At 44.9% G+C, this 27,670-nt stretch overlaps 1 protein-coding gene across 11 annotated transcripts in view; it reads right to left on the reverse strand.

Annotated features, from left to right (window-relative positions):
• The window catches only part of LOC109266145 (phospholipid-transporting ATPase IB), a 635,626-nt gene that overhangs the window by 535,087 nt on the left and 72,869 nt on the right, over positions 1 to 27,670 (reverse strand). The window contains exon 1 of one of the 11 annotated variants that reach the window (XM_053900826.1): positions 4,122 to 4,243. The exons of the other annotated variants lie outside the window; for them this stretch is intronic. The gene's annotated coding sequence lies outside the window, so the exon portion shown is untranslated. Of the gene's footprint in view, positions 1 to 4,121; positions 4,244 to 27,670 lie in introns of those variants that run through there. 11 annotated transcript variants of the gene reach the window in all.

Genomic DNA, 27,670 nt, shown 5'->3' on the forward strand with positions numbered 1-27,670 from the left:
CCCTTAAGAGCTGACTTCAGTCCTACAGTCAAGCCCCTCTGTGGGCCAACCGACCCCCCCCCGCCCCCACGCCATAACCTCCACGTATGCAGGTGTCAGCATGGAGAACAATGACACGCCCATTACTGGACCGGCTACACCGGAACACACCCCCGTCGCCAACGGCCAAGTGTATCCCTTATCACCAGGGGCAACCCACCTCAAGAACCGACCCTCAGGGAGGGATGCCTGAAGTAAAGGATCACAGAAAAATAAGTGCCCTGCAGAGGAGGCCTCCTCTCCTTTTCCAAACCTGCATCTTCGCACCAACTGCCATGCTTTCCACCTATCAAAGAAATGAACGATGTATACTCTTTAAGAAACTGACATCTCATTGCAGCAAACACCTACTTCACAGCTGCAACGAACATTCATTGACAGAGAAAAATCTTGAACGAGAAAGTGTTGACATCTGTGGAAAGTGATTATAATCCTATTCATCGTGATCACATGAGGGGAACAACCGAAACATAAAACCGGTTGAGAGCGGGCGTATTATCCTGAGGAGTATCCACAGCTGGGTCCCCGGTCACAACGCTTTAGCTGCTCCCCATTTGGGGACCCCCATCTCCTCAGATGCTCTCGCTCCCTGCCTCCAGCCTCCACTCTCCAGGGTTCGTCTGGCCTCACAGGGGACTGCTCTGCCCTCTGCTTATTGACAAGGGGCAGCAGAGAGCAAAAGTTCCCACTTCAAGACTGACTGGCCTGAGAGCCCGGCCGGGGCTCCCACACTTCAGTCAGAGAACGCTGGGTTTTAAAGCACTTGCTGAATTAAGGCAGATAGGCTAGTTTCAAAACCATTCCCTTCATAAAAATACCGCTTTTTTTCTCTGCCCATTTACCCTGCTCTAGTCACCTCCAGCCTCAATCATCATTACCTGATATTTCTTTATGGTCCGTCTTCCCACGGCCAAGAGCAGAAGCTCCAGGACAACAGGGACATGTTTTGTTCAGTACAGTGATCTCTGCACCTAGAACAGTACCTGGCACATAACGGGCACTCACGTTTGCTAGTCGAATAAGTCATTTTCACTCAAGTCTTCTAAAGGGTCGCTTTGAATTCTCCAGGCAGAGATGCAATGATTCGCACAGAGGGCTCAAACGCCATATGCTTGTATGGGTCAGAACAGTCCATTGCTTAGACTGTATTCACTCAGTGGCTCTTGACCCTGGTGCACATGATCACCAAGGGAGCTCCCACAATTATATAGGCCCTGGGCCCCACCCCCACAGATTCCAACGTCTTTTACTCTGTTCTCGAGTGCCTTCAGGGATACCAGTGGGCAGCCACAGTTGAGAATCACTTGTTGGATGCTGCTGGGAACAAACAAACAAACAAAGGCCTAGCGCCCACTGTCAAAATGTTAACCAGTTTAAGGTACTAAGGTAGAACTATGGTTACCAGTACACTACGGTTCAGGACAAGTGACTAAGAGTGGGCTTGAAGGTGCTAAGGAGGGTCAGGGGTCAGCAGCCTCTTTGGGCGTGAGGGGAGCTGGTGAAAAAAAGAGTTGGAGGACAGATATACAAGCATTAAAGTGTGGGTAAGGTTTCTGTTAAGAAAGAGGACAAGGACAGTTGGGGGCAGGAACTAGAAAGAAGTTAGGCAAAGGCCCAAGTAGACCAGATGTATAAGCCAATGAAACCAAACAAACAAAAACGAGCACTGAGGGGTCCAAAGTGGGAAACAGAAAGGAAGCTGGGGGGTGGGGGGGTGGGGGGGGGGAGGACTGGGGAGGAGTTAAATGCCAGGCAAAGAAATTTAAACTTCATCCTGAAGGTCATCTGAAGCCACAGCCGGTTTCTAAGCAGGGGAGAAGTGCAGCTGGTAGCGAGGTACAAGTAAAAGCAGAAAGAGGAGAGGATCTGTAGATAAGGAGATCAGGTAGGAAATTAATTCGACAGTCTAGAAGCAAGAGGTTAAAAAGCAAAACTTCAATGGAGAATGGGCAAAAAAAAAAAAAAAAAAAAAACGCACAGACAGGAGAACGATCTCAAAAGGAAACCCTGTAAGACTTTTTTGGGATTGAATGTGTGGGCCAGAAAAAAAAAGAAAAAAGAACATTGGGTAATTCGAATTTGAAGAAGAGAAGATTGGGACAAAAAAAACACTAGTGATAGAAATGAGAATGGAAACCATTTTCCCCAAACAAGAAGTTAAGTGTTGGATAACGAATATTGGGGTGCAAACAAATTACACGATTAGAGACAGAATTACATGAAATAATGTCTCCCAAGCATCTACCATGCATGAGGCCAGTTCACCTTTCTACGCTACGTCAGGGCCGGCCTGGAATTTTATTCTGGATAGCAATCATTATAGTGCCCCCCCACCTTCCCCGGGACGCCAATAACTTTCTTCTACCTCAGTGGCCTCATCCTAACCAAGTCCTGCTTTGGAGAAAAGCATTAATCTCTTCCAAATACCACACATCTGTCGAAAATATATCGCCTAAAGAAAACACTACACCATATATAGCGAAGCACAGCATGACTAAGGTTTCAAATTCAGACTCCCAAGATGAATCCTGAGTTAATGCATTTTGAAAATACCACCGTGCAAAATTAGAGTATATGCTTACAACTCCCCCATATAAACAAGCACAGTGTCAGCAGACAGTGGGAGTTCAATAAATATCTGTTGAGAAAGAAACCAAGGTAAAAAGAAGAAGGGGAAACGAGAGTGGGAAAAGGGACAAGCACTAAGCTTGCCTACTACACAACAAGAAACGCCGACAAGACAGCTGACGGCCAAGGGCATGAGGACAGGGACTTTGTCTTGCTCGTGGTTCTAGCCCTGTCATCCTGAATAATGCCTAGCACACAGTAGCCAGTCTGTAAATATAGATAAAGAGCTAATGTAGCAGGTCCCTTTTGAGGATGCCTACCCAGCTGCTGAACCACAGACTCCCTTGTGTGGTCACTGAACCTTTCCCTTCCCATATGCAGGCCAGGGAGCCCCGGACAGGTCTATGAAAGGGTCGATGCATGCATCACAGCTTTTTTTTTTAATGTTTGTTTGTTTGTCTGTTTGTTTATTGAGAGAGGGGGAGAGAGAACAAGCTGGGAAGGGGCAGAGAGAGAGGGAGAGAGAAAATTCCCAAGCAGGCTCTGTGCCATCAGCCCCAATGACATGGGGCTCGAACTCATGAACTGTGAGGTCATGACCTGGGCTGAAACCATGAGTCAGACGCTTAACCAACTGAGCCACCCAGGCATCCCCTCGCATCACAGCTTTTCGCACCAGGGATAGTGACTTCACCCAAGTTTGACCATTAGAGGAGTCTTCTGGAAACTTTGACAGGTTTCTGCATGTGGCTGCTCTATTAACATACACACTCTGGGTCTCTGGATGGCCATCTTCTACCCATGGAGTAGGCAGCGAAATAGAGGGTTTCTTTTGAAATAAAGACGAAACCATTTCAGGGAGAGCAACAGAAACTGTCCCAACAGCTTTCTGGATTCTGGGTAATTTCCTTCCCAGATCTTAGCTATACTGGGGTCTCTGGGTTCCTTGACCCACTCCTGAATAACCAGAAGTGCTAATCAGTACCGTGAGGGAGCACAGAGAACCTATTTGTTTCCTTTAAGACGGATATGCAAGTAAGGTTAAAGAGGAGGGAGAAATACCTATTTACGTATAGATCACCCTGGGGCGGGGGCAAGGCTTTAGATGCCCCTGGCACAAGTGCCAGTAGATGCCACAACCCACACCCAGAGAAGTCGCATTTGACAGAGGAATGTTTTTGTGGCAACACTGGGGTTGGTTGGTTTGGATAAAGCCCAGAAATAGCTGGAAGGTGATTGGCTAAATAAAGAAGCCCCTCCTTCCTTCAGAGTTTCTGCCAGGATAGGAGAAAGAATTTTAAGAGGATAGGCACAGAGGACGGGTGAAGAATAGGGAAGGGGCAGAGGAAAGCAGCCTAGTTCTGCCACACATGTCACGGATCCCTACGACTCTCCCACGGACCCCAGCCACCCCGTGGCTCCAGCTTGCCTGTTAATCTCTTCCCACTCACTTTCTTCGTGTCCTTATAGTATTTTCATGTCGCTGAATGGCCCAAATGTCTCATTTAACTCACACGATATATCTGTGGCAACAAGGATGTGAAGTCACCAGCTAGGAAGCAGGGACAACGCTGGACCTCCCACTGGCAGGTGAGCAGACAGAAGTGAGGACAATGCCTCATGTCTCCCCATTACATAAATTAATTCCATGGAGATGGTTCTGGAAAGAGGAGGAAAAACCTTAACGGGTTTCTGAAATCTGTTCCTTATCTAATTAATCATACATTATTTTATGACTGTTGATTATCTAATATACATTTTAGTGTGAACTAAATAGGCCCAGGGAGTTAAGAACCTCAAAGAGTTCAACATGAAGGGGAGTTAATAGAAGGCAAATTTTTACTAAGCATTTTATTGCCTTAAGCAACATAGAAATAAAATCCTTCACTCTGAACTGCAGTATTTTTCTCTAACTCAGAACTCCAGAAGATGCTGGTGACTTATCTAGTCCACTTCCCTCGCAAAAAAGTTTCACGACCTCACAGTAGAAATTCTTGGGAAAGAAACACTCTAGTCTTCCTAAGTCAGAAACCTATTAAAGGGGCAAGCCTCTTTCTAGAACCTCTGTCACTAGTTCTGTGGGAAGTCAGACCCTGGACATTGTTGTGGAATAAAGAGTTTGGCTGGTCTCTGTCTGGGCTTCCTGGGGGAGCTTCTAACCCCTTGGAACTACCCCAGGGGCAGGAGTGTCTTTGCTATTCACGGTGGGGCCCCAGGACCATAACCCAATTTTATGCTAATGAGGTGACCCTGGTGGGCCCCTAGGCTATTTTAGAATGGGGGTTGACCAGAAGAACCAACCATGTGATTAGAAGGTTGGGGTCTGACCTCCCAACTCCAGGGAAGAAGGGGAACCGGAGACTGAATTCAATCATGTGGCCAATGGTCCAATTAATTATGCCTATGTAACGAAAGCCCAATAAACACTACGGACACCAAAGCTCCGATGACATGTCCTAAGGAGCTTCACATGTGGGACCCTCCCAGACCTCACCCTAGTGTCTCTCTCCATTTGGCTGGTCCTGATTTGCACCCTTTATGATAAAAACTGTAATCCTAAATATAGTGCTTTTCTGAGTTCTCAGTTATTCTAGCATATATTGAAACTGAAGGGGTAATGGAAACCCTTGAGTTTGTAGCCATTTGGTCAGAAGTACAAGTGGTCTAGGCATCCCTGAGCTTGCAGCTCCTGTCTGAAGCGAGGGCAGTCTTCTAGAAAACTTGTGCCCTGAACCTGCGAAGTCTGAGCTCACTGTGGGTACTTGGTATTACAACCGAACTGCAGACATTACTTGGTGAACGCTAGAATGACAGAACCAAAAGGGAGACGTTACGAACAATCACAGAAGTATATCAGGTCAAACGCAAGGTAGGATTAGAGAAGCCAGATCTGCAGAAACTTGAATCCAATGCTCCTTCCATTAGAACAGGCTGCCTTTACGGGCCTCAGCAAGTCGGGACACCAGCTAGCTTTGGTCTCTTCAACCGCAAAACAGAAATCGATGGTAGAAATCAAACGTTGGCAAACTTTCTGTGAAGGGTCAGACAGTAAACACTATAGACTTTGGGCTACATACGCCTCTCTTTTTTAAACACAAAACTCTTAAAAATGTAAAAACCGTTCCTCACTCACAGGTCAGATTTGGCCCACCGGACACAGTCTGCTGACCCTTCATACACACGAAGTTCTTTCCACTTACCAACCTGATTACATCACAACTCCCACCTCAAGGAAACATTAAATATCTTCCACGGCAACAAAACAGGACATATAAATAGCAAACAGGATCTTCAGCCTTTTGTTACTGGAATTAAGTGGATTGGGTCTTCTCTCCTAATTTTGTATGCACTTAAAAAGTATGTAAAAGATGGTTCTCTTTGCCTCCAGAGAAGTTTCCAGGAAAACAGTACTATCATCAGAGAGCTTTGTAACCAGAGGCACGTGTGTGTGCATGCGTATGTGTGGGTGCATGCACACACACACCCCTCCCCTGCCCCAAAGGTTTCAAGTTCAACTCTGGCCTTTACACTCCATATTTACAAAGATGTTTCATAATCCTTCAGAACACAATGACACAAAGCAGTCCAGCAGCCGGGGAAGCCCTCGAGCCATTACTGCTCCTAATCAAACACACATAATGAAGATGCGGTACAAATGCGAAATGCGATGGTCCTAGCCACGGCGGACACGTTTTGGAGGCCTTTTCTAGACCCCGCTTTGCACAAACCACAGCTCTCCGAGTATAGCATCTGTGATCCGTTTCTGTCCAGGAATTTAAAAGAAACACAAAGAGAAAGGGACACTTTTTACTGCCAATACTTATCGGCTTCTCTTTTCTCTTTGTCAGGGACAGAGAAGGGAAGACACTGGCCCCGGCCTCTTGAGGATTTAAAATACTGTTGAATGTTGAATTTATCCAAGCGGGAATTGGGCCCTTCCTAGACCTAAGGCATTTTGCCAGGCATAGGAGTGCACAGTTGAAGGCCCAGGCTCACGCTTCAGCAGAAGCAACAGAAACGGAGACCGAGATACAGGGGACAGATACAGGGGACCGAGATACAGGAGACCAGAAGACAAAGATGACTGCCAGTCTTGCCAAGGCCAAAGACCAGGGTGACTTTGTTGAGGAAGCATCGGAACCAGGCTTACAAAAATGAGTAGGATAGTATGATTTGGCTGTGTGGAAAAAGCAGAGTGTTCCAGGAATAATGGCGTGCGAGCAAAGACACGTGCCAGCGATACGTTATATACAACCTACTTGGCTCCGGCACCCAGGGGTGAAATGGAGCCACAGTAATTTGAGGCTTTGTTTCCACCTAGGACAACATTGCAAAGCAGGCTTCTGGTTCCTCGAAACGCATTTCACACCTTAGATCATTTAGTAATTCACAAATGATGAACGTTAATGTAAGTGAAGGCAAATGTGCTTTTAAGGAAATCTCTTTAATATACCAAAGCGAAAACGACCAAAAAGAAAGGCTAGGTTTCGCAACAGTCAATTCAGAGGATTTTTCTATATGACGGGCCAGATTGGCCGAGGCTTAAAATTACAAGCCCAGGGACTTCTGTTGCAACTCCCTGTTGCTAGGGGATGGACACTCATCACTCCTGGGGCCAGGAAACCGGGTGCAAATTAAGGGCACCAACCTTAAAAAGCTCACTACTGTTTCACTATATGCATGAAGGCAGGCTTTGAATAGTTAATCCTAGGAGAGGTGCAGTTTTCTTTGAAGTTGTACGTTGCCTGTCCTAAGCATTCGGAAGACGCAAAACACCTTGGCCAAAGGTGTTCGGATTCACGGAGTGTCGTCTCAGAACCAGCCCGCCTGTCCCGCATCATCAGTCATCTCTCTGCAGCCCCGGAAGGGCCCAGCAGCTTCTAAACCTGCTCCCAGACCACACGAAAAGTACCGGTGGGCGATTCAGGAAAGGGAAACTTTTTCTTACCTCTCAGTTATATGTCACACATCTCCCCTCTTTGACTGGGGAAACTTTCCCCAGAGAGAGAAAAATTAAGATGTTTCTTTTCAGATGGATTTCTTCCCTTCCCAAGCCCCCCACCATCACCACCACCCCCCCTTCCACCTCCTAAAGATCAAAAGGACAGGCAAGCTTTTCAGTGTACGTCCCTGACCTCATTCTTTCTGGATTCCAAACAACCCTTTGCAAACCCAACTCTTCTTCAACGTAGAAAATGCTGACAGCCAAGCCCTCCCAGGTCTGTTGTAAACCCTTTAACGGAGAGGACAATTAATCCGCAAAATCTCATTAACAAGAGGCTGGCTTGTCCGTCCCTGCTATTTTTGAAAAGCATAAGGGGAAGACACCTTGATATTTCTCGCGGTGGATCTTCTAAACCTTCCCCAGGGAGGCAGAGGCACTGAGTGCATAGAAGTCACATCTCAAGTACAAGAGAAAGGCACATTCATTTGCTCCAACTATCGTGCTGTTTCACAAGTAAATCCGCCCACCCTGTGTGCTTCTCACCGCGGGTCATGTGACGCTAACGCTCTTTACTTCTATCAACAATCTTAATGTAGCCTTCGACATTACAGGCACTCAGATTTGAAAGGGTCCACCAGGAGGCCAATTTCACTCCCGACTCCACGGATACAACACATTCTTTCCCAGTTGGGATGGCTTCCCCTGATTTTCTTGTTGACGTGCCATTCTGTGTATCCCGTTTCTTCTCAGACACAGAGGTGAGAAAGTTCCAAATATGGGAAAATCTTTATAAAGGAGGAGCGAGGCCAAAGAGACGCGGACGGGATCCGTGAAATCCCGGCATCTTCCACCGACTCGTGTCGCCAACTCAATTAGCTGTCTTTGCCGTGTCACTGACAGGTCATGCACAGTGACGGTAAGAAGCACAATCTTTCGTTGAGCCTGGTCTACGCACTCTGTATGGGTTAACCCATAGAATTCTCAAACCACTCATGACAAGCATGTTCATTTTGGAGATAAAGAAAACAGGGAGTGATTCACCAACTAGCTTTGTATCTGTAAGTTGAATTTTACTCGTTTTGAGTCATTTATATGACCTACGTTATAAATAATTTGAGGGTGGGGCTTCAAGGAGTTTCCAAAAATAGACAAATATTTGTTGCTGGTCTTGTATCCTTATTAGGTTTGGGTTGATTTCTTTTTCTTTAACTGAAAGTATAGCCCCAGAGTCTACACATTAAAAACACAACTCCCCCCAAATGCCAGGCTCACAGGCAACATGGTGGTGGTGGTGGTGATTACAGGACTGGGTGCTTAACCCAGGAAAACAAAGTCCCTAGAGAGTCAAGTGCCCTGAAGGCAGGAACATACAGAAGAAATCAGTAAGTCAAGCAGCCAAGCAAAAAGATGGAGGCAGACGGAAGTCATTCATTCATCCGAAGTTCAGAACATTCGATGTGCACAACGTCAAAATCAAAAACTCTCTCCCTGCCTTCAGAGAACTTGCAATGTGGTGAGGAAACCAATCTGTGCAGAGTACTACAGCACAGGATGTGAAAGGTCTTCCTCCACCTGCATTTTCTTCCTCTTAGTGTGTTTGCCTCCCAACAACTCTCTTCTGAGAAGTCTTCGCTCACCACACATCCCCAGGTTGGGTTGGAGGTCCCCCCTCTACTTACAGGACCCTCGGACATGGCCAGGCAGGGAATTCTTCCAGGGAATGTTTTTCTCAGTCTTACACAACCTCCAACAACCATACCCAACTGTCCCGTCTGTGCATTTTCCAGGTCATAATTACCCTGTGTGTCTTTCTGGTTGAAAAGATCTCTAATTGGAAAAGTATAGACTATGCCTTATTGATCTTACTCTTCCTCAGCATCTGTGGGAGCAGGAAAAGAGACCTTGAATGCTATGGGTGTGTAGTGTCTAAGAGAAACTAGTATTTCCAGCTGTAGTAGTAAGGGGGTCGTACTGGAGAGATTTCAGAGGTCTCTCACTACAAAGCCAGCAACTGAGCTCTACGTAAAGAGCTCCAAAGGGTAAATATGGAGAAGGACATCCAGAGTAAGACAAAGCCATGGGCAAACATGCGCTGTGAGCCACTTGATTCACGCAGCTTTCTAGGATGCCCTCTTAGGACTGTATTCTACTCCCCTCCGCACCCAGATACACAAGAACGACAAAAGCTCCTAACTTTTGCTTCCCTACACAACACTGCCTCTGAAAACCAGAGCAAAGAGTAGGGAATGGAAGGACCATTTTGACAGACAAGGTGTAAGAAGCTAGATGACCTAGAAGTGAAAACATGTACGTAATTACACAGACGTAGAGTCAGAAATGGTGTAATGGAGCTACAGATCAGGGAAGGTGTTCACACAGGGAAGGGTCTCTAGTTTTAAGAGAGCCTTGGGCACCAGAAGGACAGCAGCTAATTTTAGAAGCAGATCAAAGGAATTAATGAACAAAGCCTGGCAGTTGACTGGATGACAGGGAGGGGAAAGACCAGAGGCCGGTCATTTTCTGATGATCTTCCTTTACCTATGGATTTCTGATCACTTAAGCAATTAGTTTCCCCTTGAATGAAAGGACTTTCACAGTGGACCATGAAACTGTAAAGCAAATACAATGAAATACCCTGTCTAGGTAGTAGGATATTCTTATGACCAATAATTCTTTGAAGATGAGGGAACTGAGAGGCCCAAATGATAGAAGCATTGCCTACCACTCTCAGACAAGAGTTCAGTCCACTGAAGACACTACTTAAATGGACTGAATGTTACAAAAGCCTGCCAGAATTGTCCCAAGTTCTCAGTGACGTCTGACATACAATCCTGGACCATAACTAAGTTTCTGTAGCACTCTCTACTCTTCAAATCCTTTGTCAATGCACTAGCAGCAAGGGTGGTCACAACCAGAGAATCCTGTACCCTTTCCAGACCTTCCTTTTACTCTGCTGACAATCTGACTCAGTTCTACACACCTATAGCTCATGATGTGGGGGTTGGAGGAAGACAGCACTAATCAATGGACTACCCTCTACAGAATTTAGGGACGCCCTCTGAAATGGACCTCCATGCAAGGAGATAAAATGGACTTATAACATGGGGGAGGGGGGAAACAGCCACTCCACAAGTTCAGTAAATGCAATGTTACTAAGACCAGAGTATCTCCTAAAATTCTGCAGTTAAGTCCAAGCCATTGTTAATGAAGATGGTGACAGGCCCGCAGGCTGTAACTTGCCAAGCCCAGTTCTGGAGGTTTCCAATGGGTCAGCGTCACAGCCCAAGGCTCTTCCAGCCCAGCTCTGCTGCCTTCTCTCTTTTCCATCACAGGCAGCAGATGAGCATTGCTACAAGAAGGCTTTCCTTGCTCAATCCCACCCCATCCCACCCCCACCTACATCTTTCAGAGGCATTGCCCCAAAGGAGCCTCTCCTACTCCTAACCCCATCTCAGCGCCCGTGGTCCCTGGATCTAATGTACCCTGGCTGCAGCTTGCGTTTTCCCCTTTACAGAAACGTGCATAGTTTCTGGTTTCATCTGAATAACCACGGCGATGGCTGAACTGCTCTACAGTGAGTTGACAAAAGTACCAACCACAGAGTGAAACACACACGACACTTGCAAAGAGACTGCCAAGCAACCAAGGATCGAGCACAAGAAATAAGACCATACCATACCCCAGACAGACCCAAAGCAGGGGATCTGGAGGGCAAAGATAAGCCAGCAGTAAAGGCCTTAACGAGTACTTCACGAGACCAATATCAGAAGTGCACAGTCAATAAGGAAATAATTCACTTTTGACCATCAGCCCTGACACACGGACATCACTCATGTTAGCGTCACACACTAACGCAGGTTGGCAGAGAGAGGGATGAGGTCATGTGGACTTACTCTGTGAAGACAATTTCTTAAGAGGGGCGCCCGGGTGGCTCAGTCGGGTAAGCATCTGACTCTCGATTTCAGCTCAGGTCATGATCCTACGGTCTTGAGATCAAGCCCTGAGTTGGGGTCCATGCTGATCACACAGTGTTGGCTTGGGATTCTGTCTCTCCCTCTCTCTCTGCCTCTCCCATGCTCGTTCTCTCTCTCTCTCTCTCTCTCTCTCAAAAAATAAATTTTTTGAAAAGACCTTTCTTAAGAAAAATGCAAATAAAATACAAATGCTTTTCAGGGCATGGTTTGATATGTATTGCCTCAAATCTTCGTTAGGTAGAGAGGCTTCACCTAAAAATCATTACCCAGAATATATCAGGCCTTCTTGGTTCAGCCTCTATCTCTTACTGCTCTGGCCATCACTTGAACTTGAGACTTCTTGGACTGCTTGCAGCTCCTGAACAAGCTCAGGTCTTTTTTCTCATGGCGTGACACCTGTAGCTCCTACTTCTTCCTTCACTTGGGAAGCAAAAGCCAGGAGACGGCAGACACAGAAGGGCCCGTGCTGGGACCCTGCCTCCCCAGCTCATGCACCTGCGAGCGTGCCTTCCGGTGCGTACCTTTCCCAGCTTGCTTCTCTTCCTCGCTGGCAACATTCATCTCCCAACAGACTCCCTCCCACTTCTGAGAAGGTCTGGAGTTCCCGTCAACGAACACGAAACGCCCCTACGTTTCTCACACCATAAAGACCGAGTCAACAAACTCTGGGGTCATTTGGTTGCAACAGAGCTCCTCATCAAGGTTTGCTAGGTCAGCCTTAGTCTGTGCTTTCAAAAGACAGACAGATCTGGACCCGGGGACTTCCAGGCACTGAGACACAGTACACAGAAGAGGCCAAGGGGACTAGAGGGTGACTGGAAGCATCCCCCCTGACCACAGCGTGTATACTGAAATTCTATTATTCCTGCTAATGCCTTTCTCCCCATGAAAACCTATCTTCGGGCAACCATGACCTACAGAGTTCAGCCTACAGTGGAAGCAATATAGCAGCCGACTCAACACATGAGCAGCCAGAAACCAAAACAGTGAGTACTCGTGCACTGAATAAAAAACAGACACTGGATTATTTTATTCTGATTAGATTTTATCACTTTCTGCTGAGACAACACAGTTTGAAGTCTAAGGAGGAAGGCTTGGTTTACTTTAATACGGTGAACTTCAGGGGCGTAGAAAATATTTTTCAACTTTTAACTTCCTGCAGTAGAAATTATTTATGTAAATTTCCATTTGCATATTTCATGGGACATGCACCTCTAAGTTTCGTCACTGCCGATTTGTAGACAGAATGAAAATAAGTTCATGAATGTAAAAAAAGATTATTTTAAGCCACACATTCCAAATAGGTAATGACAAAGATGACGACAAGTAACTTCATTCGTCACTCCAGGGACAAGAGGCGAAGACATTCATAAAAGCCAAAAGCACCCTCCATCCCGCCTATTCCTCTCCATTCTCAAACTGCATCTCCCCCGGGAAACTTGCTCTGCCAGAACTTCCTCCTCTGTTGGCTTTCAACTCCCTCCTTCTCTTAGAGAGTAACTTCAATGTTCACAAAGCCCTGCTTTGGGGGTCCTTGGAGTCAAGGACAATCTCATTTCCCTAGAATCTCTAGCATTTACCATGGGCTCCAACTGAATAGATGGCTTGTCTTTCTACTGTGGAGGGCAGGGAATCCCTCCAGGGATGACTGACCTGAATCAGAAGTAGTTCTGCATCCTTCCTTGCAATTACTTCCCAAATACTGCGGCTTGTCTTTCAATCCCACATCCAGTTGGTCGGGAGATCCCATCAGTTCTACCCCTGCTCCTAACCTGAACAGATCCTGAGTCAGACGGCTTCTCGCTCTTTCAGCTGCTACCTCCCCAGATCATCAACCCCTCCTCGCCCGGACACTGCAGTAACTTCCCAACCCATCCTCCTACCACCTTTCACACAGGAGCCAGACTCCTATTTTTAAATGTAACCTGAGATCTGGTGGAACGGTTTTCCACCACACTTCGAGTAGAGAGCAAACTCCCCACCAGAGACTAACAAGGCTCTATTCCAGACACACTGGTCTTTTCTTCTGTCCCTCACAGATGTCCAGCTTATCCCCACCTCAGCTCCTTAGCTCCTACTATTTCTCCCGCCTAGGGGTTATCCTAAGCCGGGACTGCCTTCCTCGACAATTTCACATCTCTGCTTTCTTACGTCTTGGGTCTCTGCTCAAATGTCCCATCTTCAAAGAGTTCTTCTGGAACTGTGTCATCTACGGTAGTTCTTTCCTTTGGTCATTTGCTATCCAGGCTTCTTTTCTTTAGAGGGGTGATAACTCTTGTAAATACTACTTATCCACGGGTCATCGGCCCACCCCTCTAGAATGCAAGCTCCGTGAGCTAAGATTTTCAGGTTCCCTGCTCTCCCTATGGTGCCTGGTACACGTGTTTGGTACTTGCCGTTTGAATGATTCAATGAATTCAACCTGCTTTAACAAGTCTTAGCAAATATTCAACTCTGTTGCTAAGGTTCATTCATCACCTGGCAATGTCAACATTATACATGTCATTGCTTCTTTTCACGGTAACCGTAAGTAAACATTTTGTCCTTCAGTAAGCCAGGCTTTGAGCATCATTTTACTGATTTCACAAACGCTTTACCTACAATTTAAAGTTTACTCTATGAGACTTGACTTCTTCATCTGAGCAAGGAAGATAACACCTACTTTACCTAATACTTTTATAATGCTAAAACTGAGACCTTGGGTTTGAAAAAGGTGAGTAAACTACAAAGTTCTATAATAAAATAAGGAGGATACTATAAAACCAAAGACATTAGTGACTGTATGCTAATAATTAAACTTCCACTTCCTAAGACCTCCCCCCCATCCCAGCTGCCAGATGCTTTCCACACAGACTCACATTTAATTCACAACCACCCTGTGAGGGTCATCAACACCCTTTGACAGATGAGACAATTGAGAAACTTCGAACTACCTGATGGAGTTCACTTAACTCAAAGGGAATAACATCCAAAGTGCGGAGCTAGGTCTGTCTGCTTCCATGATCAGGCTTTGAATTTAGACAATATTGTTTTGCAAAGATGTTCTGTAATACTAAAAAGTCATCCAAGAACTTACAGAACGTTATTGGCCTGAGCGAACATGTACATTTAATGTAAACACAATGACGCCGCGAAAGTGTGTTTGAGTCCCACAAGGCGACCAGGGAAGGTCTGGTCCTCTGAGTGGTGCCTTGGCACGCATCTGCATTTCTGGAACATGCAGAAGACCATGCATTACCCATCAGAGTCATGAGGACCATAAAACAAATACCTGTGTCTAAATGTGGCCCAAACCTAAGAATATAGGAAAACACAAAGTTCTGGCAACATGACACAATATGCTGAATGAGAAAATAGGGTTTGAAAACGCAGCCACATTGCGACAAAGCTGCACATGTTTCAAGTTACTTGGCCAGCCAGGTTGAACAACTTACCCTAAGAGATTTTAAAAATATAATTTCTGAAAATAAATGTGCTAGAACAGTGCCCATCAGCATCTTAGTTGGGCCTAAGTAACTTTCAAAATGAGACCTGTTTACTTTCCGTTTTCAATTTTATGCTCACCTTGAGAACAACTTAAAATCAGACATTTGAAAAAACATTGAGCAAACATTCACAAGGCAAAGCTAATGATCTAATAAGCGACTGAGGTGGCTCAGTCAGTTAAGCGTCCAACTTCGGCTCGGGTCATGATCTCACAGTCGGTGAGTTCGAGCCCCGTGTCGGGCTCTGTGCCGACAGCTCAGAGCCTGGAGCCTGCTTCCGATTCTGTGTCTCCCTCTCTCTGCCCTTCCCCCACTTGTGCTCTGTCTCCCTCTCTCAAAAATAAAAATAAACATTAAAAAAATTTTTTAATAATAATAATAAGCAACAGAGTCTGCTTTATAGGAAGATAAAACTTACTAACAGCAATTCCCCCAAAAAAAGAATTCCTTGAAGGGGATATACAGTGTAACTACATGAAACATACAAGGACTTATCGTCACGAGAGCCTCACTCCATATAATCCGTGTGCCCGAATCAGTGTGGTCACCATCCCCGCTGCTGTGCGAACACACATCTGCCAAGTGGCTGCTCCCATAGGTAAGAAACTCAGCCTTAGGATCAACACAAAGCTACCGACTCTAGGGAAAGTCCGCACACCCAACATTGACATTGTTAATGCAACAGTCGCCGTCGCAGCAGCCACGCCAGGTGTTAACTCAAGTCTAATCCAAAGTCCCAAATCCACCTCCAGCTTGACGAAATCCAAGAACAAATCTCTCCATCTTCCCGACCCCAAACACTGATACGCTCTCCTTAGAGGTGCCGGATATAGGTACCAAAGATAACTTTGTTCTTATAAAGTGTTTAATTTAAAGATTCTATTAAGTGATGTGGCTGTAGTCAAACAAAAACATCACAATCCTATGAGAGCACTTGCTAAATATCTAAACATCAGCTCCTGTAACCCCCTTTTTGTCAAGAGTTATCATTCCCAAGGACTCCTCTGTATTTTCTTATTTTATATTCCAACCAGGAATTCTTCTAAGCTGGTCCACTTAGAATGTCGATTTTGCGTCTTGGATCGCAAGGACCTTCCACATGTCCGCCATTCCCTTCTAACCACATTACTCCCATACCTTAGAATTCTGGTTAAATCCCCCATTTTCCTTGACCAAAAAAAAAAAAAAAAAATCACTTGCACATTAACTAACTTGATAAACTCTTCTCTACCTACTGTGCTGTTCACAGTTTATGTTGAAAATGTTTACTACATTTAACGTTGCCCTCAAGTTTTTATCGAGAGGCACCGCATCACAAAGATCTTGTTAATTCTCGCAACAGGTATAAACACCCCAACTAGAGTACTGATAATTATGAATAACCAAAAAACCAAAGACTATTTCATTATGGCTATCCAAAGTGCATTAAAATGGCACTTCTGAACACTTTCCTCAGATCCCGATTTGTGTGTGCACGTATAAATTCTGAATCATAAGAACGTTGATCAGATAACAACCAGAGACTAACGCTGTGCTGTCCCATATGGTAGCCACATGTGACCACTGAGTGCTTGAAATATGGCTAGTCAGAATCAAAATATGCTATAAGTGGAAAATACACAGCAGACTTTTATTATTTTGTATTTAAAAAAGGAAGTAAATGGTGTCAATTTTGTATATTGACTACATGCTGAAATAACATTTGGGATATTCGGAATTAAATGAAATATACTGTTAAAGTACAAATATGCTCAGTTAAATTTCTATTTTACAGCACTGGCTTAGCAGTTGTGATTCCATTATTTTCTTACCTGTCAACATATCCCACAGCCCTCCCCACCCCTCAGACTCAACTTGTATCTCAAAGAGGAAAAGTAATTTCAATATCAGCTTAAGGAATATTTAACAGGGACGACAGATCTGTACCCAAAATCACTGCATCCGAAAGCTGAGCACTAGCCCTTTCCTAGCCATATAACTTAGCCTGTTGGCAAACACCCCTCCAGCTGTGATGTAGGGACCAAAATGCCTTATAGAGAAACCCAAGTTGATGTTAGAGTTTTTCACCAAAATCAAAACAGTTTTCTCATAAAAGAACCTTAGTCCTGCCTTAAAGGTAAGCACACATTTTGGTTATCCTTGTTTCTAGTAAGATTAACAAACTAGACATTCCCTTATCTCAGATTAGAGACAATCAGAGGGAAAAAAATCGTTACAGTCAGTCACACTGGTCAGTCAGGGCAAGGAAGGGCACAGCAAGGAAGGGCACAGAACTAGACAGGCCCCACACATGTACCAAGCACAGCAACCCTGAGGCCATAGGTTAGACAGTGAGCATAGCCCGAAAACCCCAGCCATAAACGCAAGGAAGACTAAATAAATACCAAATAATCACTAATGTTCACAATCACTATTTTGACTCATTAAGAAAAGTCTGTATAACACTTTCCTAGGGGTCCTGATGTTTTGCCCAAATGTATTCAATCCCCAAATTTCCTGTTATGTTTTGGTAAATGTTTTTCAAAACTGTTAATTTCTCAAAACTGCATTTTTAAGCAACTTTAAACACTTCATTTAATATCTCCTGATGAAACTAAAGAAAAGTTTGCCATTTTAAATATTTGGTATCTTCCTAAAAATATAAAATGTTTAAAACAAAATACAGTAGTAGATCTTAAAGACATCTGTGCCTCTACATGCATTTATAGCCAGTGAATTATTATTACGTACTTAAAACAAATAGCATATCAATCTTTAAGAGCCTCCTTTTCAAGCGTATTATATTGATGGTTGATTTATACAAAAATGTCACAGCCAAGTGGACATAAAAACCAGTCATAAGATTATAAGGAAAGAAAAGCACCTGAATAGAATCCAGTGGGGGAAAAAAAAAAATCAAGATGATGCCCCATGGCACACAAAGAACAGAAGCAACATCCTCTTACTGCCCCCAACAGGGAAGGTGCCAGCGGTAAGTGTCCATACCTCGTGTCACAATAGTCACTTGTGTGACTACCGCTTATGCTAGGCCGAGAGCTTCCGCTAAGTTCTCCAAGGCAAACTCATGGACCTCTTACATTCATGAAGATGTATTTGTTTAAAAGGGTAACGGCTATCCTCTGTCTTGTATAAACGCTACATTGAGATTTTGAAAACTGAACGCAGCATGAGGTCTCTGTTTTTGGTGTGATGTGACTTCCCACTGCCCTAAGAACAACTCAAGTTAGAGGGCGTCCAAGCAGTCGGCTCCCTCAAACTGTACCATGGTAAGCCCACAAGTCTGAGCTAATTTGGAAGACAAAAAGGACACATCAATTCCCAAATACAAATTGAGATTACCGTATCTCACAAATTGAAAGTTTAAAATAGACCAATTGGGATTTCTATTTTTGACCACGGGGGGTAAAAGGAGGTCCAGACTAGCACCCTCCCACTAAACGATCAGAAAACTGGAGAAAATATAGGAAAAAAAATTATTTTCTGATATCAAGTGACAGGCTGTGTAAGTAATCCTGGAGAGAAGAGAAACAAGGTGAACCCTATGATATCTTTCTACCTGAAAACAAATTCTGGACCAAAGTGCAGTGAGCAGAGAACCCAAACGAAAACCTCACAACCTCACTAAATTGAGGAGACAAAGATCGCAGTGTGAGGAGGCCAAAATGCTGAGAATTTACAGGGCAGAGAAGGAAATTTACAGGGCTGTAGAAGCGGGGAGCTATGCAAAACAGAAGCTCCAGAAATTTGCAAAAGGGTCACCTTGAACCTTTGGCTAATTTCCAACCTGCACATACATATGGCAAAACTCATCAAGGCCAGGGAAAGAATAATTGCCCAGGAACTGTCAGAGGGGAAATTTCCAGAGTTCACACAAAGCCAGGAAATTGTCAGAGGTGCCATGAACCAAAGTAGAGAGGCCTCACTGCCTACACTGGGAATCATGTCTTAGCTGTGAGACTAGAAGAGAACTATAAGAAAAGCTACTCTAGACCCCCTGCATAATAGCTTCAAAACTACCCAAATAGGATCAAATCAATCTCCAAGTAACTAAGCAGAGCAAAGTCCAAAACTCCTGACAGGAATTAAAATCTAGCTCTCAGTTCACAATGTATCATATTCGGTCAAAAATCACCAGACATGAAAGAAACAGAAAACCTGTATGGAACAAAGGATCCATACTCAGAAAATAACTCAGTAACGGAAACAGACCCATAAGTGAGAACAATGTAGAATTACTACACAAAGGTGTTAAAAACTTACTGCTATAAGTAGATGCAATATGTTCAAGGATTTAAGGGGGGAGGGGGGGAGGTACAATAAGAAATGAGATATAACAAATAGAACTTCTAGAGATGAATACCAGAATATCTGAAATGAAAATGATGCCGGGTGGAGTTAAAATCCAATCAGGCACTGCAGTGCAAAGAATTCATGAATTTGAGGGTCTATCCAAACCAAAGCACCGAGAAACACATATCAACAGAGCTTCAGTGACCTGTGAGGCAACATCAGGGATCTACAGTATATATAGCTGGAGTTCCAGGCACAAAAATGGGGGTGGTGCAAGGAGGGAAAGGAAAAATATTTCAGATTAATGAAAACGATAAACCCAAAATGTCCAGAAGTTCAATGAACCCCAAGCAGGTCAAACAAAAACATATCAAGGCATAACATAGGCAAATGGCAAAACCAGGACTAACAAAAAATATGTCAGCCTGGAAAAGACATAGTGCATATTGGAGAAGAAAGATAAGAACTTTCTCAGACTCTTCATTAGAAATGATGAAAGTCCAAAGAACACAGAACGCCTTTGAGGGGTTTTTTTAAATGTTAATTTTGGATTCCCTATCAATAACATCTTTCAACAGTGAAGGTGAAAAAGGTTTTTTTCATAGAGGCCAAAGCTGGCAGAATTTATGTACTGCAAGTTCAAGGAAGTTCTGTAGGCTAAAGTAGAAGACTATTAGATAGAAAACAATCCCACACAAAAACAAGGAAGGCCTAAAGCTGGAAATATACAGGCAAGTGAGATACTTCCTTTAAAATCTTTTAAAAATTATTCGGTAGCATACAAGTGTACTGTGGGAATTATACTTAGAACTAAATGGACAGTGCAACAGACAGAAGGGGAGTGAATAAAAACATACTGTGTAATAAGGTTCTTGTACTAGACGTAAGACACTACATTGTTATTTTATAGAAAGCAACGAGTGAAAAGATGCGCATAGGAAATCCTGAAACAACCCCTAAAAATATCAAACAAAGAACTACAGCTAATAAATCCAGAGTGGAGATAAAACAGAATACATAAAATGCACAGTTAACACTTTTTTAAAAAGCAATAGGAGAGGAAAGTAAAGAGCAAAGAAGAGGCTAGAGAAGTAGAAAGCAAGAAGATGACCGACCTAAATGTAACCACAGTGATAACTACATTCATTGTAAGTGGGCCACATACTTCAATTTATTCAATTGTCAGATCGCCTCTAGTTGGATCTTTTTTATTCAATCTGCAAGAAATCCACTTTAAATAGAGAACACAGATAGGTTCAATGGAAATGGAAAATGATATGAAGCAGACCACCGAAAGAAACCTCTAGTAAGTGTCACAGTATCAGTAAAAATAGATTTTTAGAACTAGAGTATTATCAGGGTAAAAGGTACCTTTCAGGGCACCTGGGTGGCTCAGTCGGTTAAGCGTCTGACTTCATGATCTCATTCTTCATGGGTTTGAGCCTGGCATTGGGTTCTGTGCTGACTGCTCTGAGCCTGGAGCCTGCTTGGGATTCTGTGTCTCCCTCTCCCTCTGCACCCCCCTCACTCACACTCTGTCTCTGTCTCTGTCTCTCTCTCTCAAAAATAAATACACATTTTTAAAAAGGCACCTGTTGGGGTGCCCAGGTGGCCCATTCAGTTAAGCACCCAACTTTGGCTCACGTCATGATCTCACGGTTCGTGAGTTCAAGTCCTGCATCGGGCTCTGTGCTGACAGCTCGGAGCCTGGAGCCTGGTTCGGATTCTGTGTCTTCCTCTCTCTCTGCCCCTCCCTGGCGCTCGCTCTCTCTCTCTCTCTCTCTCAAAAATAAATAAACATTAAAAAAATAAAAATAATAAAAATAATAAATAAAAAAAGGCACCTTTCATAATCATAAAAACATCAATTGACCAAGAGGACTTAGTCCTAAACATTTATGCATCTAATAACAGATCTATGAAGCAAAACCCTTAGACCTGCAAGCAGAAATAGACAATATCACAACTATATTGGAGGCTACAATACTTCTCAGTAGCTGATACAACAAAGAAAGAAAATCAATAGTGAAATACAGGATACGAACAACACTATAAAGCAATCTGACAACACTTAGAGAATGTTCTACCCAGCAAAGGAGAAATACGCACAGGCCATTCGACAAGGTGAACTGCCATCTACACAAGTCTCAACACATTTAAAAGGGCTGAAATGATACAAATATGTCCTGACCATGAGCAGAAACAGTGGAAAGCTCTTTGAAAAACACCTAAGCGTTTGAAAATTAAACACACTTCTAAACCGTAGGTAAAAGAAGAGACTGGAAGACAACGCAGGAAATATTTTGAACTGAATGAAAATAAAGCTCAGGGCGCCTGGGTGGCGCAGTCGGTTAAGCGTCCGACTTCAGCCAGGTCACGATCTCGCGGTCTGTGAGTTCGAGCCCCGTGTCGGGCTCTGGGCTGACGGCTCAGAGCCTGGAGCCTGCTTCCGATTCTGTGTCTCCCTCTCTCTCTGCCCCTCCCCCGTTCATGCTCTGTCTCTCTCTGTCCCAAAAATAAATAAAAAACGTTGGAAAAAAAAAATTTTAAAAAAGAAAATAAAGCTCTAGTTTGGGGCCAGGAGGCAGGGCAGTGGTCTGAGACGCCCGAAAATAGTCACAACAACTGCTTCCCTCATTTGTCTTGGGATTATGTCGGTGAAAGGTAAGGGAGGTATACAAAAATGTATCGCCTTGGGTTGTGAGCACCGTGAGTGATGAAGGAGGCCTTTAGAAACTGCCAAGCCCGTCTCTCTGCGAGTGGCCAGGAGGAGGGGAGGCGTGGACACGCGGACGAGGGCGGAAAAAGAAAGAGGAGGCAGGCCGGCCAGAACAGAGGAGAAACCAAAGTGGGAGTCATACCCACACTGACATCTGGAGCACACGTTGCTCATCGATAGCAACTCCAGGAGGTAGGCGTGAAATTCATTTTACGCACGGGAATCTTATAAGTTGGTTAACTTGTTCAAGGTCACCATAGCTGCTGGAGCTGGGGAGGAAATCAGAACCCAAGCTCCTCGTCACTGCCGACCTGAAAGGCCACAGACGGTTCTCCAGGGAGCGTACCGCTCCAGACCATCCCACAGTCTTGGCCCATCACATCCACTTGGGCTTCCACTAAGTCCCCCAGCCGCGCTCGTGCTCCCCCCCTCCCCACCCCCACCCATGTTTTACGTGAGCCTTCCTCGCCGAGCAGAGTCCTCCTCTATAACCTTTGCGTGGCCCATTTTAGAATTTCAATTGTCTTTCTCTCATACGGTCTTATTTAAGGAGCAGAGTGAGAGTTCCATCAATACGTGAAGATGTGTATTTTAGGCGGCAGAAGATTTTTAAATCCTTGACTAAAGTCAGCAAACCTCGGTCCCGCCAACGTAACTAGTGACCGCTTGTGCTCAGAGCAATGCGGGGCACTTAGGACAAAGATGAAGGAGACGGACACCGCCCTTCCTGGATCCCCCAGCTCAGGGTCAAAGGAGACCTGTACACAAGCGATGTCCAAAGACAGCATCAAGTGTACAAGGGGCTCAGGTGCCACGGTCCACGGGAGCGTGTCAGGTGGCCTCCTAACCAAGGCAAAGGAGGGCAATACGAGAGGTCTCAGAGGGGTAAACAGGCCCACGTTTAAAGACGACGAACAGAGAGGGTGCAATAAGACATTCTGGGTAAGGGCAACAACATACGTGATCTCTCCAAGGCAGTAACCAATATGCAACATCCTGTTCTGGAGGCTTCAAGAAGATCCACGTGGCCACGACGCAGGTACGTGCCACGCGTGGAAGGAGGAGGAAGTAGAAACCCAAATCTGAAGGGCCTCGAAATCCATGTGACGTAAGCTGGACACCATAAGCCCTCTGAGAGGTGAGGAAATAACCGAAGACGAGGAGTGAAAGGTGTGATCAGGCTTGCCGGCGTTGAGCGAGGCCACCCCGCTCGGGTCGGAGACGGAGAAGATTGAATCCTGGGGAGCACGGGGAAGGTAAGGGACAGGTTAAATCGCCGTGGAGACCCACCATGCAAGAGACGGTGGCCTGAAGGAGGCAGCGGCAGAACTGAAATCAGCAGAGAATCCTGGAACACCACTAAGTCACTGGACACATCGGAAGGAACATCTGAAAGAGGAAAAGCGGGGCCAGGAAGGACCGGGTTGAGGCAGGAGCGGTCAAAGGGACACCATCAACCACTGTGGAAAGAATGAGTCTGCGTGTCTGCATGGGTGAAAAGGATGCAAAGGGAGAAAAGCATGACGGAGAAAGAAGAGGAAATTTGTTGTTGGGCTTTTGCTGTGTAGACGGGTCAATTTGTAGTTGCCGTAAAGCCTTCAGGGGGAAATCTTTGGTATACATTCAGGCATTCGTACACAGAGGTTGAAGTCCAATCCAGACCAGAGATTAAGGAATCCTGAGCACGGAAAGAGGGTCTGAAGCCGGGCGGTGGCAGTGATGGTAGAAGGAGAGACTGTTAAATGAGAAAAACAAGACAGATGTTGGATACATAGAGTGCCGCGGCTTAGAGGCAATGGAAGCCTTAAATGGTTACGCTGAAAAGGAAAAGAAGTCTCGAATGAATGAGCTACACTCTGGTCCTCAGAAACTAGAAACAGCCAATTAAACACAAAGTAGAGAAATAGAGAAGGGAACAAAAAACCAGTGAAACGGCAAATCAACCACAACAAAATTTGTAACACCCATATCGGACGGTGTGAACATAGGGAAAAAGCCTACAAAGCAAAAGCAAAAAGAAAGTGTTCACAAACGGGCACTTGTTTCTGAGAATGGTTATCTGTGCAGAGACCCGAGCGTAAAAAGGTTAAAGTAAATATTACCTAGGAAAATAGAAAGCTTTCCCCAGCCACTCCTCCAAAACCACGTACCAGGTAACTCACTTGAAAAGACACTCCAAGCAGAAATACGGGCTCCAGAAAGGGCACTGGCAGAACCGCAAGGTGGAGTCCCTTCACGACCCTATTTTAAGGAAGAATCCTAGCAGCAGGGAAAGTTGGGGAACAATTTCAACAGAACCCCAAAGTACAGCAACCTCAGGTTTTACCAGCCATTAATTTTGTACAGCAGATGCTACGTTCCAACGTCTTGTTGGGCTCTCCTATTGGGTTAGCACATTAGAAAACAACAAGGGAAAAAAAAAACATTAGAAAAACAGTAGAATAAAAGTTTATAACAGAGTCCATGAAGGAAAGGTGAGGGGCAAACAGAAAGCGTTAGGCCCACGATTTGTGAAGGAGAGAGAAGACAAAGGTTCCGAGTCCAAGTTAAACAATCTCCTCGCTCCCAAGTCACTGTCCCCCTACTGTGGCCGTCAGACCAGATTCTCTTAACGTTGAACAAAACAAAGTTCAGTTTTTAAAAAGTGTATGCAAAACGTCACCTAAAAAGAGGCCTCGTGTCTTGGTCTTATCCTTAAAGAGGTTTGGGTTCTGAACTTGCTTAAACTTAATTCTTTGTCCCTTTCAAATGAGTGTCTAATATGAGTTCATTCTATTGTGCTAACTGCATTAAGGGTTTTAAAATTATTCCAAGACAGGCAACATTTTTTTTTTTTAAACAGAACGTAATCTTTGAAGTAACCTTGATCAATTTGATTTTACCAGACTTAAGGACTTCGATTCATTACGGGATTTTAGGAAAGACGCGGGCTGGAAAAGGATATTTGCAATGCGTGTATCTGACACTAGACTTGTGCCCAAAATAAAGGCTGCACACAGAACAAGATGTACAGACAAGATGAATGAACAAAAGGCTGGAACAGGTATTTCGCAGAGAGTATTCCAGTGGCCAATAAGCACGTGAGTAGACGCTCAACCTTACTCGTTAGAGGAATGCAAGTGAAAACCACAGAGGATGCACTAGACAGACACCCACAAGCATGGCTTCCAAAGAGAAGCACTCGTCGTGTTCACCAGAATGGGGCCCAAGGGCTGTGAGAATGTAAATCGTTTCTACCACCCGGGAAAACCACTGGGCGGTTTCTAAAGGATAGGTCTATCCTAGGAGTTAATTCTACCCCTATGTATTTCACCCAAGTTATGTCCACCGAAAATATATACGGGAATCTTTTTCGTAACAGAAAAAAACTCAGATGTTGATCAGCAAGGGGCAGATAAACCAACAGCGATCTGCCACCCAGGAAAACACTCAACATGGCTGGATCTCCCAGACATCACGCTGGCTGAAAGAAGGCAGACAAAAGAGTATATCCGTAAAATGCCATTTAATTGAAGTGTGAAGGCAAATAAATGCAGGGGTGATAGAAGCTAAAACAGTGACTACATCCGGCAAGAAGGGCGCTGCCTGGAGAGGGGCATAAGGGATCTTCTAAGGTGGGAATAGTCTGCGTTTTCCTTTGGGCATTGACCACAGGCATACAGACGCATAAGTATTTATTGAGTGATCTACTCTAGAGTTGTATGCTTTATGTTAAATCTCAAAAAGACATTAAGATTAAATATCCCAAATGCAACTGTCATTCAAGTGACTTGACTTTACAATATTCTATCACTCCACAGATATCTGCTGATACCCACTATGTGCCAACGCACCCTTTCTGGCACCAGAGCTATAGAACAAAACAGAAGTCTGTGCCCTCATGGAGCTTACACTCTAGAGGGAAAAGAGACAACGAAGAAAACAAGCTATATAGTATTTTTAAAAATTTTTTAAATGTTTATTTTTTTGAGAGAGAGGGGGAGAGAGAGAGAGAGAGAGGAGAGAGACTGCAAACGGGGAGGGGCAGAGAGAGGGAGACACAGAACTGAAGCCAGAGGGCCTGATGCAGGGCTCGAACTCACAAACTGCGAGATCACGACCTGAGCTGAAGTTGGACGCTTAACCGGCTGAACCACCCAGGCACCCCCAAGTTACACAGTATTTATAAGAAGATAGCAAAAAAATTATATAAGGGGATGAGGATAGGGAATGGGGGAGCAGATTACAATCTAGGCACTGACCTCATTAAACTATTTAAATCAAATCATGGGGCACCTGGGTGGCTCAGTTAACCAACTGACTTCAGCTCAGGTCATGATCTCACAGTTAATGGGTTCGAGCCCTGCGGTCAGACTCTGTGCTGAGAGCTCAGAGCCTGGAGCCTGCTTGGGATTCTGTGTCTCCCTCTCTCTCTGCCCCTCCCCCATTCTCTCTCTCTCTCTCTCTCTCTCTCTCTCTCTCTCTCTCTCTCTCAAAAATAAATAAACATTTAAGAAAATAGTAATAAACTTTAAATCAAATCACGACAGGCACACACCATAAATTACATGTATAGTTTTCCAATTGTGGTAAAGCATCTAAACCCCTCCTAACATGAGTACGTTCCCATTGTTGCACAGCAATCTCCAGAACCCCTTTCCTCTTGCACAGCTGGCCAATATGTCTCATTCCCCTCTCTTCCTGTCCCTGGCAGCCACCACCCGACTTTCTGCCTCCAGGAACTTGACTCCTCCGGGTGCCTCGTATAAACAGAATCCTACAGTATTTGCCTCTTGCGACCGCCTAGTTCACTTCGTACAACGCCCTCCGGGCCCATCCAGGCTGCAGCAGGTCCGAATTTCCTTCCTTGCTGAGGCCGAATAACATCCCCCTGGATGAAACAACCCCACGTTCGTTGTGGCCATCAACGGACACCTCGGTTGCTTCCACCTTCCGGCTATTTGTGACTGGGTGTGCGAGGGTCTCTTCACGACCCGGCTTTTAATTCTTTGGGGTCTACACCCGGAAGCGGAGCCGCTGGCTCACGTGGGGACTTCACACTTGGCACTCTGAGCGAGCCTCCGGCTGCTTCTCCACAGCAGCAGCACCGTCTTACACGGACAGCGCCCAAGGGCTCCGAGGGCTCCGGATCCTTGCCAACATGTGTTATTTTCTGGGTTTTTTTTCAGTATGTCACAAGAGCCGTCTTAAACGGGGTGAGGCGGTTTCGTTTATTTAACTGCATTTCCGGGTCATCACTGTGAACTACGCACTCACTCACTCCTGCCTCTCTTCCCAAATCACCTGATCTGAAATTTACAGCCCTCTTTCTAAGAGTTTCTGTGGTCCGCAAAGGTCGCAGGTGGGGAAAAATCCAATACGGTTCGTATCTTCCCTTCAACAAATCTCCAGGAAATGAACAGTATTCCTGCTTAAGAGACTTTAATTTTTTTTTTTTTAATTTATTTTCTTTTTGAGAGGGAGCGAGCACTCACACAAGCGGGGGAGGGGCAGAGAGAGAGAGAATCCCAAGCAAGCAGGCCCCGCACCATCTGTACAGAGCCTGATGGGAGATCACGAGCTGAGCCGAAACCAAGAGTCGGACGCTTAACTGATTGTGCCCCCCAGGCGCCCCGTTTAACATTTTTATAATGTTAAAAAATTTTTCCAC

The sequence above is a fragment of the Panthera pardus genome, unplaced genomic scaffold, assembly GCF_024362965.1.
Source record: "Panthera pardus isolate Hobbes unplaced genomic scaffold, ASM2436296v1 HiC_scaffold_1, whole genome shotgun sequence".
Lineage (NCBI taxonomy): Eukaryota > Metazoa > Chordata > Mammalia > Carnivora > Felidae > Panthera > Panthera pardus.